Source organism: Canis lupus, chromosome 8 (genome assembly GCF_003254725.2).
Source record: "Canis lupus dingo isolate Sandy chromosome 8, ASM325472v2, whole genome shotgun sequence".
Lineage (NCBI taxonomy): Eukaryota > Metazoa > Chordata > Mammalia > Carnivora > Canidae > Canis > Canis lupus.
The window spans coordinates 14,469,237-14,487,782 of record NC_064250.1 but is presented as its reverse complement, the minus strand read 5'-3'; the positions used below and the strand labels follow the sequence as shown (position 1 = coordinate 14,487,782).

Sequence of the window (18,546 nt, the reverse complement as noted above, 5' to 3'; positions counted from 1 at the left end):
CTTCTGAATTTTGACCACTATAAGTATGTAATGGTTATAATTGTTTCTCTGATATCTAATAATGTTGAGCTTCTTTTCATATGCTTATTTTCCATTGTATAACTTCTTTGAAATGTCAGTTCAAATTTTCTACTTATTTTTTTTTTAAGATTTTATTTATTTATTCATGAAAGACAGAGAGAGAGAGAGAGCGCGCGGCAGAGACACAGGCAGAGGGAGAAGCAGGCTCTATGCAGGGAGCCTGATGTGGGACTCCATCCCAGGTCTCCAGGATTAGGCCCTGGGCTGAAGGTGGCGCTAAACTGCTGAGCCACTCGGGCTGCCCTTATTTTTATTTTTTTATTTTTATTTTTTATTTTTATTTTTCATTGCTTTACTTATTTTTAAATTGAGTCATTTGCTTTCATTTAGTTTTGAAAAATTTATGTTTTTGAATATAAGTATTTTATCAGATACATATTTTGCAGAGATTTTTTCCCCCAATCTTTGGATTGTCTTTTAATTTTCCTAACATTTTCTTTGAAGGAGTAGGAATCCTTAATTTTGATTAAGTCCATGTATCAGTTTTATCTCTTATGGTTTATGCTTTTTTTTTTTTTTAAAGATTTTATTTATCTATTCATGGGAGATACTGGGAGAAAGAGATGCAGAGACACAGGAAGAGGGAGAAGCAGGCTCCCCACAGGGAGCCTGATGTGGGACTCAATCCAGGGTCTCCAGGGTCACACCCTGGGCTGAAGGAGGCGCTAAACCACTGAGCCACCTGGTCTGCCCTGGGTTATGCTTTTGATGTTAGATCTAAATCTTGGCCTAAGCCAAAGTCACAGTTTCTGCTATTCTTCAGGAAATTTTGTATTTTAGGATCTATTGTAATCCACTTTGAGTTAACTTTGTAAATATGGTTTAAGATACGAACTGGCTTTTTTTTTTTTTTTTTTTTTTTGGCAGGGGGTGTGTGGGCAAATGGATACCCAGTTGCTGAGCACCATTTGTTGAAAAAGCCCTTTCTACACTGAATTGCCTTTGCACTTTTTTTTTTTCCAAATCTCATTTGTCTATATATGTGAGGGCCTATTTCTGGACTTTCTATTTTGTTCCAGTGATGTTTGTGTTAGAGCCCGGACCCCTCCCTTTCCCTCTTCTCTCTTTCCTTTCTCCTTCTCTATGTGTATACACACACACACACACACACTTTTTTTTTTTTTTTTTTTTTTTTTTACTGTAACATAATCTTGAAATCAGATAGTGTTCTTCCTTTAACTTTGTTCTGACTTTTCAAAGGTTTTTTTGGAGGTAGAGGGATGGGAACTGTATCTGGACCCTTTACATGTCCATATGAGTTTTAAGATTAGCTTATCAGTTTCTTTAAAAAGAATAAAAATTTCACCATAATTGGGATTATGGTGAATCTATTGGTTGATTTGGGGGAAAATAGACAACAATATTGAGTTCTCTAACTCATGAACAATGTATGTTTGTTCATTTATATAGGGCTTTCTTTAATTTCTCTGGCAGTGTTTTGTAGTTCTTACTGTATTAGGTCTTGGATATCTTCTGTCACTTATCCTTAAATGTTTTCAACTTTTGATGCTGTTGTAAATGGTATCTTTATTTTTTTTAATTTTTAAAAATTTATTTATTTTTATTTTTATTTTTATTTATTTTTAATTTTTTTATTTTTAAGATTTTTATTTACTCATGAGTTACACAGAAAGAGGGAGAGAGAGGAAGAGACACAGGCAGAGGAAGAAGCAGGTTCCATGTAGGGAGCCCAACTCAGGACTCGATCCCGGAACTCCAGGATCACGCCCTCGGCTGAAGGCAGGCTGTAAACCACTGAGCCACCCAGGGATCCCCGGTATCTTTATTTCTTTGCTAGTGTACAGAAATACAATTTAAAAAAATTTTTTTCTCTTCTTCTTTAGTAATCTCTATACCTAACGTGGGGCTTAAACTCATGACCCCAATATCAGTAATTGCTTGTGCTTCCTACTGAGCTAGCCAGGTGCCCCTGATTTTTGTGTATTGAGCTTGTATCCTGAAGTCTTGCTAAACTCACTTAGTCTTGCTAAACTCAGTCATTAATTTTTTGTTGATTCCATTGGGTTTTTTAGTAAACAGTCTTGTCTGAATAAAAAGCCATTTTCTTTTCCAACATGGATGTTTTTATTTTTAATTTTTTCTTGGCTTACTGAACTCACTAGAACCCCTAGCACAATGTAGAAGCGAAGTGGTGAGAGTGGGCATCCTTGTATTGTTCCTGATCTTCAGGGTAAAGCAATCAGTTTATCATACAGAATGATGCGTTTTTATCATGTTGAGGTGAAAGTTTCATTTTTTGCTGAGAATTTGGATCAGGAATGGATGTTGGATTTGTTAAATGCTTTTTCTATTTATATTGAGATAAACAGATTTTTTTTTTCATTTTACTAATATGAATTGTAGTCATTTCAAATGTTAGGTCAACTCTGCAGTCCTGGGATTAAATGATTAAACTTCACTTGGTCATGATGAATTGTCATTTTTATATATTGTTGGGTTTGATACTCTAAAATTTTGCTTATAATTTCTGTATTTATGTTCATGAGGCGTATTGGCCTGTGCTTCTCTTTTTAGTAATATTTTTGGTTTTTGATACCAGGTGTAGTGCTAGCCTTACAGTATTAATTGAGAAATATTCATGTAGAATTATTTTTTTACCTAAATGTGTTTGGCGGAATTCACTAATGAAGCTATCTGGATCTGCAGTTTTCTTTGAAGCACTATTTTTAATTACTCTGTTAGAAAGACATCTATTCTGGTTATCTATTGAGTGAGCGTTGGTAGTTTGTTTTTTTCAAGGAAGTTTTATTTCATATGAGTTGTCATTTATAGGCGTAAAGTGGTTCATAATACTCTATTATTCTTTTGATATCTGTAGAATCTGGTGATGCCCCTCTTTTAAAGTTGATATTGATAATTTGTCTTTTCCTGATCAGACTGACTAAAGGCTTATCATTTTTATTAATCTAAAAGAACAAGCTTATGGCTTTATTGATTTTTCTATGTTTTTCCGTTTTTATTTCATCTCTGCTTTGATCTTATTTCTTTTCTTAGTTCTAGTTTACTTTGCTCTTTTTCTAGTTTCTTAAAATGTAAATTGAGATTACTGGTTTGAGACCTTTTTTCTTTCCATCGTAGGCATTTAGTGATACAAGTATTTCCTGAGTAGCATCCCAAAATTGTGGTATTTGTATTTACATTTTCAATTAGATCATAGTACATTCTGTCTTGCCTTTTGGTTTCTTCTTTGATCCATTGGTTATTTACAATAGTAGTCTTTAGCTTCAAATATTTGAGATTATTCAGATATCTTTGTTATTGATTTGGAACTTAATTGCAACATGTATTATGATTTGATTTCTTTAAAATTGATTTTAATAGTCCCACATGTTCTAACATGATACAGGTTCATTTGCACTTGAAAACAATAGATATTCTGTTGTTGAGTTGAATGTTCTAAAAATGTCAATTAGGACAAGTTGTTTGATAGTGTCATTAAAGACTTCTATATCCTTGATGAATTGCTGTCTACTTGTTTTAATTATTGAGAGGGAGTGCTGAAGTTTCTTTGTGGGTTTGTTACTTTTCTTTCAGATTTTGTTTCATGTATTTTAAAGTTATTAGGTGCCATAACATTTAGGATTATTCTTTCCCCTTGGTAAATTGATTTTTTAAAGGTGGTATTTATTTGAAAGGGAAAGAGAGAGCATGCACAAGCAGGGGGAGGGAAAAGCAGACTCCCTGCTAAGCAGGGAGCCTGAAGTGGGGCTCGATCCCAGGATCCAGAGATAATTACCGGAGCCAAAGGCAGATAGATGCTTAATGGACTGAGCCACCCAGGCGCCCCTAAATTGATTCTTTCACCATTTTGAAATAATCTCTTTATCCCTGGTAAACTCTACTTTTAATTAAAATGTTTGGATGATGTACATTCTTTTTGTTTTGTTTTGTTAGTATGCTCTTATTATATACCCAGAACTTATTTGTCTTATAAATGGAAGTTTATACCTTTTGACCACCCTTACCCATTTCCCTCACCTTTTGCCTCTGGCAACCCCCATTCTTTAATGTTTTTATAAAATTGTTTTTTTAATTTCATGTATAAAGGAAATCATACAGTATGTGTCTTTCTGACTTATTTCACTTAACATGATGTTGTAACAAATGGCAGGATTTTCTTCTTTTGTGGCTGAATAATACTCCATTGTATATATAACTGTAGTGTGTATATATAAGTTTGCATGTATATACAAACACATATTACATTTTCTTCATCCATTGGAATGACTTGTTTCCATATCTTGGCTGATATGAATAATGCTGCAGTGAATGAGGGGATGCAGATATCTCTTGATGATTTCATTTCCTTCAGATATATACCCAGAAGTGGGATTGCTAAATTATACAGTTCTGTTTTTAATTTTTTGAAGAATCCCCCAACTGCCTTTCTTTCTTTTTTTTTTTTTTTTTTTTTTTTTTTTAATTAAGATTTATCATGAGAGAGAGGGAGAGGGAGAGGCAGACACACAGGCAGAGGGAGAAGCAGGCTCCATGCAGGGAGCCTGACGTGGGACTTGATCCTGGGTTTTCAGGATCATACCCTGGGCTGAAAGCAGCACTAAACCACTGAGCCACCCGGGCTGCCCTCCCAACTGTTTTCTACAGTGGCTGTACCAATTTACATTCCCACCAACAGTATAAAACGGTTCCCTTTTTTCCACATCCTTGCCAATATATATATATATTTTTTGATAATAGGTGTGAAATATATCTCACTGTGTTTTTGATTTGCATTTCCCTGATGATTAGTGATATTGAGCACCTTTTCTAGTACCTGTTGACCATCTGTATGTCTTTGGAAAAATGTCTATTCAAATCTTCTATTTTAAAATAGGATTATTGTCTTGCTATTGAGTTGTATGAGTTCTTTATATATTTTGGATATTAATCCCTTATTAGATACGTGGTTTATAGATATTTTCTCCATTCTTAGGGTTGCGTTTTCATTTTATGTATGCTTTCCTTTGCTGTGCAGAAACGCCTGGGTGGCTTAGTCGGTTCAGCATCTGCCTTTGGCTCAGATCATGATCCCAGGGTCCTGGGATTGAGTCCCACATAGGGCTCCCTGCTCAGTGGGGAGTCTGCTTCTCCCTCTGCCCTGACCCCCTGCTTATGTTCTCTTTCTCGCTCCCTCTCTTTCTCTCAAGTAAATAAAAACAACCTTTTAATTTGATGTAATTGGTTATTTTTGCTACGCCCTCAAAGATTTATTACATACAGAGGGAGGGGTTCAGTCCTTCTTGGCTGCCGCTTTCCTCATGGCCTCCAGCAAGTTGCTCAGCTCCTCTCTCTCCCTCTTGGCATGGATATGCGTTCCCACTTGCTTCTTAATGAACTTGAGGGCACGCTTATCCTTGGACACCTTGAGCAGCTTCATGGGTCGCGGGCGGAGCCACACACCTCGCAGATCATGTCCCATACGAACTTGGTGCGCTTGGTGAGGCGCCTGTGGCAGTGGTGGCTGTGCCTCAGCTTGCTCACGTTTTTACTCCCTTTGTGGCCCTTGTTGAGGTCCGTGGACGTAGGATAGCGCAGAACCATGTCAGGATAATGCTGGCCTTATAAAATGTTCCCTCTTTTGTCATATGGAAGAGTCAGAAGGGCTGGTAATTATTCCTCTTTAAATGTTGGTAGAATTCACAAGTGAAGCCATCTGGTCCTAGACTTTTCTCCTTGAGAGGCCTTTTTGTTTGTTTAATGTTGGCATTTTAAAGATTTTATTTATTTGAGAAAGAGAAATAGAGCAGAAGCAGGGGGAAGGAGGAAGAAGCAGACTCCTCATTGAGCAGGGAGCCTAGCATAGGGCTGGATCCCAGGATCCTGAGATCATGACCTGAGCCAAAGGCAGATGCTTAACCAGCTGAACCACCTAAGCACTTCTCTTTGGAAGGCTTTTGATTACTGACCCAGTCTCCTTACTTTGCAATTGTTCTGTTAGATTCAGACTAATAAGTAGTCATTCATATGTGGATGATGTACATTTAATGTCTTTATTGATTTGGTTACGTTTTAATCTGTCTTGCTGTTTGTTTTCTATTTGGCCTGTTTTTAGTTCCCTCCTTTCTTTTTTTTTGCTTTCTTTGTATTAGTTGAATACATTTATGATTCTTTTAAAAATCTCCTTTGTTGGTTTATTAGCCATAATTTCTTATTTTATTATTTTACTGATTGCTTTATAATTTATAATATATATCTTTACCTTACCAAAATCTATTAGGTGATACACCACTTGCATCATTTCTCATATTGTATAACAATTCAGTAAGAGTGTACTTCCATTTCTCCCCTCAGCCTTTAATGGTTATACGTTTATTTATATACATTGTAAGCCCCATACAATATTAATTTGTTTAAGCAGTTATTTTTTAAGGATTTTTTTTTTTTTAAGATTTCGTTTATTTGACAAGGAGAGAGCACAAGCAGGGGGAGTGTCGGGCAGAGGGAGAGGGAGAAGCAAGCTCCTCGCTGAGCAGAGAGCCAGATGTGGGATCATGGCCTGAGTCAAAGGCAGACACCTAGCTGACTGAACCACCCAGGTGCCCCTTTTAAGGATTTCTAAATAATAATAAGAAAGCATGTATTTACTTATGCAGTATCGTTTCTCATTTGCTCCTCATTTTTTTTGCAGAGATAGTTATTTCCATCCATTCATTATCATTTTGTTTCTACCTGAAGGACTTCTTTAAGTTCTGTTGTGATGATAGTCTGTAGGTAATGAATTCTTTACACTTTTGTGGAAAAGTCTTTATTTTGCCTTCTTTTTGGAAAGATACTTGGTTCTGTTTAGAATTCTAGGTTGATGGCTTTTTTCTTTGTCCTTTAAAGATTTTACTCTGCTGTCTTTTTGCTTGTATTCTCTTTCTTTTCTTTTTCTTTTTTTCTTTTTTCTTTTCTTTCTTTTTTTTTTAAGATTTTATTTTTAACTAATCTCTACAACAACATGGGGCTCAAGCCCACAATCCCAAGATCGGGAGTCAAATGTTCCACCGACTGAGCCAGCTAGGTGCTCCTTGCTTGCATTATTTCTGGTAAGTCTGCTATCATTCTTACTCTGCACATAACATTTAAAAAAGTTTTTCTGGCTGCTTTTAAGATTTTTTTCTTCATCACTGGTTTTGAACAGCTGTGCCATGGTGTAGTTTTCTTAGTATTTCTTGTTTTTGAGGGTTCATTGAACTGCTTACATTGGGTTTACATTTTCATTAAGTTTGGTCATTTTTTCCCCACTTCTTTCTCCCCCTCTTTTTTGAATTTCATTTATTAGTATTTGAGGGAAGTATTAATATTAGATTGGTATATTGGGAAAGTATTAGTAGTATAATGGTAGTATTAGTAGTAGCTTGAAAATAATTGATGTTCTTTTCCATTTTGGGGGGTTCTTTTTTCTCTGTTTTATCTTGGATAGTTTCTGTTGCTGTCTTCAAGTTCACTAGTATTCTGCTACATGTCATCATCTGTCATTAATCTTGTTAATTTTTCATATCAGATGTAGTTTTTATCTACTTCACTTTGAGCATAAAATCATATCTACATGTCTTTAATTTCTTGAACACATGAAATACAATTAAAGTAACAATATACTTCTGTGGTAATTCTAACTTTGTCAGTCTGGGTCAGTTTTAATCAATTGATAATATTCTTTATCTTGAGTTTTCTTCTTTGCTCACTAATCTTGGGATATCTGATACTGTGAATTTGATGATCTTAGCTTCTGGATATTTTTGTATTCCTATAAATTATTGAGCTTTATTCAGGGATGCAGTTAAAGTACTTGAAAGCACTTTGAGCATTTCAGGTCTTGCTTTTATGATTTGTTGAGTGGATCTCTTTAGGGCTAATTATTACCTATTATGAGGCAGCATCTTCCTGAGTATTCTACCCAATACATGCCCTGCAAATTATGAGTTTTTCTGTGGTTCAGCTCTTGGGAACAAGTGCTGTTCTCAGTCTTCTGGGATCATCTGGTACTGTTCTCTCAAATTCTTTCACATAATTCTTTTTTTTTTTTTTTGAAGATTTTATTTATTTATTCATGATAGTCACACAGAGAGAGACAGAGAGGCAGAGACACAGGCAGAGGGAGAAGCAGGCTCCATGCACCGGGAGCCCGACGTGGGATTCGATCCCAGGTCTCCAGGATCACACCCCGGGCCAAAGGCAGGTGCCAAACCGCTGCGCCACCCAGGGATCCCTTTCACATAATTCTTTCTCCTGTCTTGGGAGTTTCCTTTTAAGTATGTTACAATCATACTGGAAGGGGACCTTTCCCAGTATCCTGAGTTCTTACTGTGTGCACTTCTTTCTTCTTTGGTGCTTTGTCCTGTGAATTCTGATTATCCTGATTTCCCTGGACTGTCAGCTGATCTTCTCAATTTATGGACTCCCTTGGCTCTGCCTGATTCCCTTCTCACTGTAGCCTGGAGACTCTTAAGTCAGTAAGCTTGAACAGTCCCAATGTACCTGTTTGTGCCATCTGTCAGGAATGATTTTCCTTACCTGATGTCCATACCTGCTTAAAACAAACCACAAAAAGCCCTAAGACATGTTTTCAAGATACTGTATAATAAGAGGTTCTCTGACACAAATTAGACTGAAGATCGGCTTCATACAAAGCAACTTGGTCCCCATTTTTTTACTTTTTTTATATTTAGAGAAGAAATTTATTATCAATTGATTACTGAAAAATGATTGTTTTTCCTCCAATCTGCATATATTAATATTTTCACAAAGAATTAAATTAAAATATCCTAAGAAAAATAACAAATATTCAGTAAATATAAATGATAATGTATAAAGATAGAAGCAAATACTGTATGTTCATTAAATTAAAACTCAAGGGGGCAGCCCAGGTGGCTCAGTGGTTTAGCGCCGCCTTCAGCCCAGGGTGTGATCCTGGAGACCCGGGATCAAGTCCCATGTTGGGCTCCCTGCATGGAGCCTGCTTCTCCCTCTCCCTGTGTCTCTGCCTCTCTCTGTCTCTGTATTTCTCATGAATAAATAAAATCTTAAAAATTATTTTAAAAAATTATAAAACTTAAGGGCAGCCCAGGTGGCTCAGTGGTTTAGCGCCACCTTCAGCCCAGGGCCTGATCCTAGAGACCCAGATTCGAGTCTCACATTGGGCTCCTTGCATGGAACCTGCTTCTCCCTCTGCCTGTGTCTCTGCCTCTCTCTCTCCCTCTTTCTCTCTCTCTTTGTCTCTCATGGATAAATAAAATATTAAAAATAAATAAATAAATAAAAACTTAAAAATGATATAGATTAAATTTGAACTGATATGAATGAAAATTTGGAAGTGTAGGAATCATTGTGAATTATAATTTGCTTATAAAGATAAGTTGATTTTATACTTGAATATGTTTTTAAGAATTTGCTAGGCAAAATTAGTAACTCTATATACATGAAATTAGACTTTTATGTTCTTAATTTTATCTGCTCTTTATATTTGAGACATACTGATTTGAAAAATTAATTTGACTTAGTTGAATTACTTTATCTTTGTGTATTTTGAAGTGATTTACTGAGATTATTTCCATAAATGTTACTGATTTATTTGCTTACTAAAATAAGCTGTTCAAATACTGTAAGCAGTCTCTGCATTAACTTTTTTTTTATTAAAGATTTTATTGCATCTGAATGATTTTATGTAGCTTATAGGACTGCATAAAATGTGCAATAGAACAATTAGTGGTAAAACAGAAAACTGAATAGCTACTACTTAAAGAAAGGAAACATCAGGTTCTAGAGATGAGCTGATTAAAGCTCTAAGGCATTGAATTTGGTTCTTAGATTTCCTAGCAGTTAAAGTGAAAAGAGAAACCTCTTGGGTTACGTTTTCAGTGTCTTGAAAAAGAAAACATTTTTTTCTAAAAAAACATTTTTTTCTTTTTTCTAAATTCAGTCATGGTTTATCTATATACATGTGTGTTCATATATTAACTAACATCTTCTAGAAGGATCTGTGTGATAGAGACCTTGGGGAAAATAGGAAATAGGGATAATAAGTATGTTTGTTAGATCTGTTTCTCATTTCAAATATCTTTACAATCTAAATGATTTTTTTCCTTTTTTTCTTTCTTTGTATTAAATGGCATCATCATCCTTCAGGTTACTAAAACCTGGAACTTTCATTTTTGACAATGTGGTAGAAAAAGATAATTGGATGTAAGGGTATCCCACAGACCTCTCAAAATCTAAGTGTCACAACATAAATGTATCTTTGCCACATTGTTCTTTAACTTCTTGTTATCCTCTCTGATACTTTACATTTCAGCAATATTAATCAGAAATCACTTTCTGTGATGCCTGTACTTTTGCTAATGATATTCACAGTGCCATGCTGTCTTCATATCACTCTTATACCTGAAAGCTTCTGCTCTTTGCTTAGGGCAAAATCATAGCTTTGGTGAAGCCTACCCCATCAGATGGGCATAGGAGCTTTCCCTATATTGTGCTGTTTACTTCTAGTAACTTGGTTATTTTATTACAATGTATTTATTTGCATGACTGTATCATATCTTCCTGAGGGCAGAGGTGTGTCTTTCATCTTCATGTCCCTAGACTCAGCATAGTGCCTGGCATATTCTGGGTACTTAGTAAATATCATGTAGTTCAAAAATGAATATGTTAGATATGAGGAGAACAGAGTTGCATTTTTGTGAGCAATTTCCTTTTAATTGACAATGGGTAGAAAAAACATTTATAGTCCGTATCCTGATCAGAAAGAGACTTTGGGTTGTTTAGTACCTGTGCAGAAAAGTTGATTCAGAACCTGAAATCTGTACTATGTAAAAAAGAAAAAACAAAAAAACAGGACATTAATTGAAAAATGTTTATAGCATTATGGTAGAAATTATCAGATAATCTCCCCTCATTGAAAGAAATCTTCATAACTCTTATATAACATCTAATTTTTAGAAACCTTGTTTGATAGACCAAAAACATGTTAGCTGTTACACTGATCTGTAGATAGATAAGATGAGTAACTATGGCACAGAACAGCAAATTTGTGGCCCTAATTTGTTGCAGCAGCCACAGGAGACTAGTACAGATATCTTAGTGTCTTAGCCTTTTTCTCTTACATATGAATTTCCAAATCAGCTTGTTAAATCCCTAAGTAATATTTGTTAGGATCTTTTATTTGATAGACTTGGATCTGTAGGTTTAATTTGGAGGAGGTTGACATCAGTAGGATATCTATTCTTCCTATTGCAAGGAGCCTCCATTTATTTACTTAGGCTCTTTTTATTTAAGAAAGACTTGCACATCTTTTTTACAGTCAAGGACAGTTACATTTAAAAAGGATGTTAAATTTTAAAGGGGGACTTCTGTTTGCTACTGGAGCTCATGTGACCACCTCATTAAGTGGTGGTTTAGATAAAGATCAAGAGAAAAGAATGCTCTTCTGTATAAAAAGCGGTATTTAGATAACTACTTTATGTTTTATAACAAAATAAGCTCAAAATAGTTCTAATTCTTCAGGATAAAATGGGAAAGAAATATATTTTATATATTGGGATAGGGAAGACCACTCTCAAAACTTGCACCAAAGTTAAAAATCATCACAGAAATGCTTGATAATTTTGCCTATATAAAGTATTTTGTATTACTAATAGTAACAGAGTTAAAAGATAAACACCAAGCTATGAGACCTATGCAACGAATTTAAGAGAATTAATTCCTTAATTTGTGGGCTATTAAATATTAAATTTGGAAAAAAATCAACGTATGTTGTTAAGACATATTAAAAACAGACCCTCTTGGCATGCCCTTTCCCTTCTGCACCTCTGCTGGCTTCTGCTGCTCCTGGGGCTGTTTGTATACTGGTTCAGTGAGGGCCCTGTACCACTCTGGTGAAGTGGCAGCTCAGGAGACTCTGGTGCTTACTGTTGCTGATGAAAAGCCCAAGGAAGGAGTCAAGACTGAGAACAACGATCATTATTTATTAGTAGGTGATTGGGCAAGATGGTTCTGTGGTACAGTTTAAGATTAAGAGGCATACACCACTCACTAAACTAATGGAAAACCTATTGTGAATGGCAGGATTTGTCAATGAGGCAAATCAGATACTGATTTGAGGGCAGCCAATTAGTGAAACAGACATACTTGCACAGTTGGAAATGGAGGATGAAAATACAGTTGATATATTCCAGCAACAGAAAGGAGGAGTCTACTAAAAGGAGAACTTACTACTTTACTCTAGAGCTCTTTCTCCAGACCAAGACATTCTCTATGAGAAAACTGCAATTTGGTTCCACCACATCTTGACTGCTGCAGTATAGTTTTCTTGATTTTTCATTTTCCCGCTCCTCATTACTTAATTGTATATGAAGTAACTGAATGTGCACAAGCATATTGTATTTTTTATAGTTAAATGGTCAATGGTATGTTTTGATTGACATCAAATGGAGATGGAATGGGGAAATATACTGGTTCTGTGAAGATACCTTCTTTCTCCCTTAGTGGCATGCTCATTCAGCTCTTTATATTCCAGTAAGTTATTTTGCTCTCAGTGTTTAACAAAAATGGAACATGAAAATCCTTACATACTTTGTTCAATTGGAGATGTTTTTTAATTTATCATTGTAAAACAAAATTTTATAACTTTGTATGAAGCTGTTACATGTAGGTCAGTCTGTCTTTATCAGGCATAAATTACTCTAAAAGAAATGAATCCTAGATAGTTTCCCCTTCAAGTCAAGAATCTGAATGTTTAAAAAGATTTTATTCATTTTAGAGAGAGGAAGCATGTGTGTGTGCATGAGCAGATGGAGGGGCGAAAGGCGAGGGAGAGAATTTCAAGGAGACTCTGCTGCTTGAATCTCGTGAGGGCATGATCTCATGACCTGAGGTGAAATCAAGAGTCAGATGCTTAACTGACTGAACCACTCAGACACCCCAAGCATCCTGTTTATTTTATTTTATTTTTTAAAAGATTTTATTTATTTATTGATGAGAGACACAGAAAGAAGAGAGAGAGAGAGAGGCAGAGACACAGGCAGAGGGAAAAGCAGGGAGCCTGATGTGGGACTTGATTCCGGGTCCCCAGGATCACTCCCTGGGCCCAAGGCGGCACTAAACTGCTGAGCCATCCTGGCTGCCCCAAGCATCCTGTTTAAATAAACTTTTTGTTTTTGTATTTTTAAAGACCCTCTCATAATATTGGCGGTGGAATGTAAATTTGATGGTATTTTGACTGTTAAGTATCAATATTTCAAGTGTACATATGTGAAGCACCTGGCTAGCTCACTTGGTTAAGCATGCATTTCTTTATCTTGGGGTTGTGAATTCAAGCCCCATGTTGAGTGTGGAGCCTACTTAAAATAAACATGTGCATATACTTTGAAGCTAGTATTTTCATTTCTTAGTATTCTCAGGAAGTAAGTGGTTAAGTGTGTAGGAACACTGCGATGTTTAGAATGTTTAGTGAAAAATTTGAACCAACCTAAAATATCCATTATTTGGAGATTGATTTTGGATTTTAGATCTATTACTACAGTTCAGTATAATGAGATTCAAAAAATATGAACCAATGTAAATATCCATTATTTGGAGATTGATTTTGGATTTTAGATCTATTACTACAGTTCAGTATAATGAGATTCAAAAAATATGAACCAATGTAACTATCCATTATTTGGAGATTGATTTTGGATTTTAGGTATATTACTACAGTTGAGTATGAGTCTCAAGAAGTGTTAGGATTCTCATAATAGGTTGACTTTTTCACATGAACACCAAATACATTTCAGATATGATTCTATCTCTTCACTATCTTTTTTTTTGAGATTTTATTTATTTATTTGAGAGAGAGTGAGAGAGCATTACCGGGGAGGAGAGGGAGAAGTAGGGAGCCTGACATGGGGCTTGATTCCAGGACCCTGGGATCATGACTTGAGCTGAAGGCAGATGCTTAACCAACTGAGCTACACAGCCACTCTTCACTATCTATAGGAGAAGTTTTTAAGGAGTGAACATTTTTATAGAAGCAGTTGTCATATATTGATAATAATAGGTAATATTTTTGTCCATTTATATGTGGCAGGTCCTGGACCAAGCATTTTACATATGTTACCTGACTTAATTTTAAAAAATTTTAATTCCAGTTAACATAGAGTGTTATGTTAATTTCAGGTGTATAATATAATTCATCAGTTTCGTACATCACCTGGTTCTCATCCTGAGAAGTGCATTCTTTGATCTCCAGCTGTTTGACCCATCCTCCCCACGCACCTCTCCTCTGGCAACAGTTCTATATGGTTGAAAGTCTATTTTTTGGTTGGTTTGTCTCTCTCTTTTTTTTTTTCTTTGTTCATTTGTTTTTTTTTCTTAAATTCCATATATGAGTCAAATCATAATGATATTTGTCTTTGACTTTGCTTAGCATTATAATTTCTAGTGATATCTATGTTGTTGCAAATGGCTGGATGATCTTCATGGTGGTTTAGGTTCTGTACTTTTTTATTCTCAGTTTCTAACCTGCTAAAAGAGGATAAGTAAGAAAATTATTTAAAAGTTACATTTTGGGCAAATAAGAATTGAATGAAAGGAAACAAAATTCATTGTTGGTATTTTATGTCAAATAAACACAAGGAAATCCTTAAATTGTGTCATCTAGCAACATTACTCGTTCCCTTCCCACCCAAAACTGAAGTAAAATAGCTAGTAAAAGGTACATTTACGGTACCAAAAATTTGTCCTCATTGTCTGAATCCTTTTAAATCATAGGTTCAAGACTTCCAGTCACCCTTCCTTTCCCATTAATTGTCTTTAGAGCCTTCTAGAGGCAAGTTGGTTGTTAAAATAAACTGCTGCTTATAAACATGCCATTTATTGTAAAATGTTTTTAAGGAAAATATACATTTGTGTGTGTTGCAGTTTTTTTCTTTAAAACTCTTCTGAAAATACTGGGTCTGAGCAACCATTTGAATAAATATATAGTGCTTTGCTAGATTTTAGGCAACTATAAAAAGTAAAGGAGTTGATGGTACAGTAAAAGAATCATGTTAAATATGAAATAGGAATATAAAAAAGAAAGATTGTAGGAATTTGTAATAGTATTTTCCCTTATTCATTGTGATATACTTTCCAAATGTGCATATGTTTATTTTCAGTATCCAAAAGACTTTGTAGGGACATGAATTGAGAAATTATTTTCTATTTTAGAGGTGTAGAACTGGATCCAGAATAGTAGTAGCAGTGTATTTTGATTATTCTTCTAATGTCTGACCACTCAATTAAAAAAACATTATTTTATGGACAGCCCCGGTGGCCCAGCAGTTTAGCACTGCCTTCAGCCCAGGGCGTGATCCTGGAGACCTGGGATCGAGTCCCACGTCAGGCTCCCTGCATGGAGCCTGCTGCTCCTTCTGCCTGTGTCTCTGCCTCTCTCTGTGTCTCTCATGAATAAATAAATAAAATCTTTTTTTTTAGATTTTTTTAGATTTTTGAAAGTGGTGACAGATACGTAGGTAACCATTGTGTAGAGCTTGTTTGGTGAATTTTCATACTCGTTATGTTTTCTGGACAACTGCACATGGATACGGTATGGAACATTCCTTATTCTTTTGGCCCAGACAGCTTTGTTGAGCCTGTGTCAATGTGCACATTTGGAGTTCTAATAAAAAGCATGACCATGCTTGTCATGCTTTTTATTATGGCTGAGTATAGCCATTGTGGTGGATGAGAAATGATATCTGATCCTTCATGGCAAATTTCCAGATCTCTTTGAGTGCCTGAGGGGCACGCTTCTTGAAACCCACTCCATGGATACGTTTGTGAATGTTGATGGTGTATTCTCTGGTCACTACCTCGTTGATGGCAGAACGGCCCCTTCCTCTTCTTGCCATCCTTCTTTGCGGGAGTCATTCTGCCAGGCCCTAGTTGGAAAGGAATAAATAAAATCTTAAAAAAAAACAGATTATTTTATAATAATAGTGGTATACTAATAGCTAGCTAGTTTTTGACCCTGTAAAAGTGAAGGGTAATGCATTTGTTCACAGTAAACATCAGTGGTTAGTGATACAAAAGCTTTTAGTTTCTAGACTTAGAAAAAAAAGTACTTTTTTCCCCAGTCTGATTTCTCTTCTCTTTCTCAGATTCTTTTTCAGACTAGTCTAGAAGTTCCAGTTCTCAGATTCAGTTTGCCAGTTAAGGTTGGGCACATCTCAAATTGGGATGTCATGGGGTTGATTATTAGACTAGCTTAAAGGAATAGATCAGCAAAATAAGGAAGAAACAGAAATCTGCATCCTTTAGCTTTCTTTCCCCCATTTCCCCTTACTCTCTGCTCCTGGCAACCATTAATCCACTTTCCATTTTTATGAATTTGACTATTCTAGATGTTTCATATAAATGGAATCATAAAATATGTGCTCTTTTGTGTTTAGGCTTTTTTGTTACTTAACATGATATTTTCAGGGTCTTAGCATTTAATAATACTTGATTCCTTTTTATGGCTGAATAATATTCAGTTGTATGGATGTACCACATTTTATTTATCCATTCATCAATTGGTGAACATTGGGTTGTTTCCACTTTTTGACTATTAGGAATTATGTACAAACATTTGTGTGGTTGTGTTTTGATTTTTGGGTATACACTGTTCCAGGAATTAAACTTCTGGGTCATACAGTAATTCTATATTTAACTTTTTGAGGAACTGCCAAACCATTTCCAAAGCAGCTGCATCATTTATATTCTACCTCCAATGTAAAAATGAAAATTTCCCACATGCTTGTCATGCTTTTTATTATGGCTGAGTATAGCCATTGTGGTGGATGAGAAATTATATCTGATTGTGATTTCTTTGTTTTGTTTTTGTTTTTCACTTGGAGGCTAATCCTATTTTCTATTTATGGGAAACAAGCATTTCCAGTCTCACTTATTACCTCTATACCAGTCTACTCTTTCAGTGTTAGGGAAAGACAGGCAGATGGTGACTCCCAAGCCTCTTGCAAAGTAGGCAAGTCACCTTAGGGAAAAAGTTGACCTCAAAAATTTGTGTAGTATTAACAGTGAGGACTTGGGCATGACGTTGAAGCATTATTTTCCTTACTCATTAGTTTAAGGCATTCATTTGTTTTTGATTTACTTCTCCATGATGACTAATGATGTTGAGCATCTTCTCAGGTGTTTATTGGCCATTTGTGTATCTTGTTTGGAGAAAAGTCTGTTCAAATTCTTCCCCTTTTTTTTCTAAAGATTTTATTTATTAGAATGAGTGAGCATGAGCACGTGTGTGCACGAATGGAGGGAATTGCAGAAGGGAGGAGAGAAGCCGACTTCCGTGTTGAGCAGGGAGTCTGACAGGTCTTAATCCCAGGACCCTGCTATCATGACCAGAGCTGAAAGCAGACGCTTAACCCGACTGAGTCACCTAGGTGCCCCCAAATCCTTTACTTTTTAAATTGAGTTAGACTTTATTTTATAGTTGAGTTCTGAGAGTTGTTTATTCTGGATACTAGTTCCCTGTGAAATGTTTAATTTGCAGATATTTTCTCCTATCTGTAAACTGTCTTATTTTCCCTAGATTATCTTTTGAAGCAAAAAAGTTGTGTTTTGATGAAATCCAGTTTATTTTTTCTTTTGTTGCTTGTGCTTTTGGTGTCATTAGTACAAGATAACTGACTAGTTCAAGATCATGTTTTCTTCTTAAGAGTTTTTAAATTTAGTTATACATTTAGACTTCTGGTCCATTCTGAGTTAATTTTTGTGTATGGTATGGAATAGTGGTTCCACCTCATTCTTGTGCACATGGATAGTTGTTCCTAGCCCCATTTGTTGAAAAGCATATTTTCCCCCAATTGAGTTGTTTTAATACTCTTGTTGAAAATTGTTTGACCATTAATGTAAGAGTTTATTTCTAGACAGGTCTATTCCATTCATTTCTGTTTGTTATCCCAGTAAGACACTGTCTTGATTACTGTAACTTTATAGTAAGTTTAGAAATTTGAAAGCATCTGTTCTCTAATTTTGCTCTTACTACTTTCCTTTTTTAAATTAAGGTATAATCCACATACTAGTTTCAGGTGTACAACATAATGGTTCATTATTTGTGTATGTTGTGAAATGATCATCACAGTAAGTCCAGTTAACACCTGTCACCATACGCACGATTACAATTTTTTTCTTCTGGAGAGAGCTTTTAACATCTACTCTGCCCTTTCAGCAACTTCCAAATATACAACACAGTATTATTAGCTGTAGTCACCATGCTATACATGGCATCCCCATGATTTATTTTACAACTGGAAGTTTGTAGCTTTTGATGTTCTTTTTCAAGATTGTTTTGATTAATCTGGGTTCCTTGTGTTTTCCTATGAATTTTAGGATCAGCTTGTTAAGTTCTGTGAAAAGACACTTTGTATTTTGATAGAGATTTCATTGCATCTTTAGATATATTTGAGAGTATTTCCGTCTTAACAATATTACTTATTGTCTCTG

At 35.5% G+C, this 18,546-nt stretch overlaps 1 protein-coding gene, 1 non-coding gene and 2 pseudogenes across 12 annotated transcripts in view; 2 read left to right on the top strand and 2 right to left on the bottom strand.

Moving 5' to 3' along the window:
* Positions 1 to 18,546, top strand: part of RALGAPA1 (Ral GTPase activating protein catalytic subunit alpha 1) — a 242,471-nt gene that overhangs the window by 5,752 nt on the left and 218,173 nt on the right. The window lies entirely within an intron of this gene.
* LOC112657636 (60S ribosomal protein L36-like) lies at positions 5,333 to 5,643 on the bottom strand (annotated as a pseudogene).
* On the top strand, positions 11,867 to 12,653 carry LOC112657634 (small ubiquitin-related modifier 2-like; annotated as a pseudogene).
* On the bottom strand, positions 17,029 to 17,175 carry LOC112658221 (U12 minor spliceosomal RNA). Its single transcript, XR_003135612.1, has one exon. It is a non-coding gene; the product is annotated as a U12 minor spliceosomal RNA (small nuclear RNA).